The following is a 2,500-nucleotide window of genomic DNA, read 5'->3' as shown; positions in this document are numbered from 1 at the left end:
TTTCCTTTTTTTCTTTCTATAGTGGAGATAGTCGCACGTAATGACAGATCACGGCCATATTATTTAAAGCTTGTGGTAAGAACGGGTTTCGTTCTAGTGCCCTAAAATAATATTCCAAAGCTTTCGTATGTTCTCCGTTCCTTGTGTGGATAAGACCTATGTTATAGAGTATATAACTTCTATCATAGGGATCAATTTCTAGTCGCATAGCTTCATAATAATTCTGTAAAGCTTCCGCATAATTTCCTTCGGATTGAGCCGACATCCGTTGCGGTCGTCTTCGATTCAAAGAATCTCCGTTCCAGAACCGTACGTGAGATTTTCATCTCATACGGCTCCTCCCTTTTTATGTGCATAATGAGAATAATACATGGAATCATCAAAAAAGATTGAAATAATTTCATTATGAACCGAACGGGGCTAGTGTTTTTACAAGAAATCTCTAACCAACCTTCCTGTAAAAGATCTTTTCTTAACATCAAGTATCTTGGTACTAAATAAAAATGATAACTCTAACAATTTCTTTGTTCTTAACACCCCTTAATTTCCGGGAATTAGTCACTTCAACAGTCTTCGATGGTTATACGGGTATCCAAAATACGAACGAGATGGATATTTGTTGTACCAACCATTCTTGTTAATCCCGATTCCGATAAAGAAAAGGTATAATTTATAACAAAGTTTTCGTATTGTTGATTCCTAGGCGTAGTGCTTCTTTCCCTATGCTGCCTATTGGTACTAGTGAAGTAGGGTTGACCTAACCCATAGGTGTAACCTTTCGCTCAATACTAGAATCTAAAATTGAAGCATCTGAGGCTGCATTAATCGGGGATACACGACAGAAGGAATTGTTTTATTTACAAACTTCACCTTCACAATAAGCGTAGATTTATTTCAATAATCTTTTTATTTCTCTCCCAAATAATGTATCTTTCTCCGAAGACTGAAATCGGTAAAGAAAAAAACATCAAATCGCACCATCTCTGTAATAGGTGAATGCCTCTTTTTCTCCTGAAGTTGTCGGAATTATTCGTAATAAGATATTGGCTACAATTGAAAAGGTCTTATCAATAAAATTTCCATTTATCCGAGATCTGGGCATAGGTAGCAATCCATTCTATAATTTCTTTTACTTACCTCTTGTGGGAAAATGATCCCACAAACAAAGAAATTGTACAGTACGAAATAACATAAAAATAAAAAAAAAAATAGATCAATTGATTCGTTCTAATTCATTGATTTAATTTGGTATAAATATTGTAAGTAAAAAGAATAACTATTGGAAAAAGATGGGAGCGCCGTCTTCGCAAGAATGAAATGAATAGATATATATCTTTTTTTAACAGTTTTTCACAAAAAAAATTATTTTTATCCCCCCCTTGAAGGAAGGGTTTTTCTTTGATGAAAAGTTTTCTATATTTTTTTATAGTTAGAATTGACTGTACGTACCTATCAAAAAATCTAATATGAATGACTCACTATTTCACTCGGTTTCTGGGCCATAATCATTATGTAGGAGAGATGGCCGAGTGGTTCAAGGCGTAGCATTGGAACTGCTATGTAGGCTTTTGTTTACCGAGGGTTCGAATCCCTCTCTTTCCGTACCTTTCACCTAATTCACCAATCTTATTAACAGCAATGTATCAAAGCAAATAACAATGGATACCATTATTCCAACGGTTAAGTTAGACCTTTCTTTTATTTTGATATAGATTCTTTATTCCTATGTTCCGCAGTACAGAAAATAACATACTGGAAAGAGTAGACAACAGGGAATGAGAATCTCCCTACCGATCCGTGATCCATGAATGGGAGAAAAATCCCCGTATCAAACTCCTTACTTTGATGGGTCTTTTTGCTTAGGCAAAAGGGAAAAATTGTCCGAACCCTTGTTTTATTGTTTTATTTTAATTAGGTTTAAGTCTGACGAGAATAATATTCTACAACCAGCAATTCATTATTTTCAAACCGACCCATTGACTATCTATTATTTGATTGACTAATCCTTTATATTGGAATGGTTGAAGGGTCAAATGTTTTGGCAATTCCTCGCGGGGGGATGAATCAAGATAATTTTGAATCAGAGCTCTAGATTTTTGTTCATCCCTCGCTGTAATAATATCGTGGGGTTTGCAGCGATAACTTGGTATATCTACTATACGACCATTAACTAAAATATGTCTATGGTTAACTAATTGGCGGGCTTGGGGAATAGTTGAAGCCATACCCAATCGAAAAAGGATGTTATCCAAACGCATTTCAAGTAATTGTAGTAAAACCTGACCTGTTGACCCTTTGGCTTTTCCGGCAATACGAACGTATTTAAGTAATTGTCGTTCTGTAAGACCATAATGAAAACGCAATTTTTGTTTTTCTTCTAAACGAATACGATATTGAGATTTTTTACTGGAACGTGATTGGTTTCTAAGATCGCTTCCGGCTTTAGGCCTTTTACTAGTTAGTCCCGGTAAAGCCCCCAGACGGCGTATTTTTTTGAAAC

The 2,500-nt window shown here is 35.4% G+C and overlaps 1 non-coding gene across 1 annotated transcript; it reads left to right on the top strand.

Annotated features, from left to right (window-relative positions):
* Positions 1–1,515: 1,515 nt before the first annotated feature.
* Positions 1,516–1,602, top strand: TRNAS-GGA (transfer RNA serine (anticodon GGA)). Its single transcript has one exon. It is a non-coding gene; the product is annotated as a tRNA-Ser (tRNA).
* Positions 1,603–2,500: the final 898 nt, after the last annotated feature.

Source organism: Corylus avellana, unplaced genomic scaffold (genome assembly GCF_965113065.1).
Source record: "Corylus avellana unplaced genomic scaffold, dhCorAvel1.hap1.2 HAP1_SCAFFOLD_223, whole genome shotgun sequence".
In the NCBI taxonomy this organism is placed as follows: domain Eukaryota; kingdom Viridiplantae; phylum Streptophyta; class Magnoliopsida; order Fagales; family Betulaceae; genus Corylus; species Corylus avellana.
Note: the sequence above shows the minus strand (reverse complement) of the source record. Positions and strands in the feature narration are given on the sequence as shown.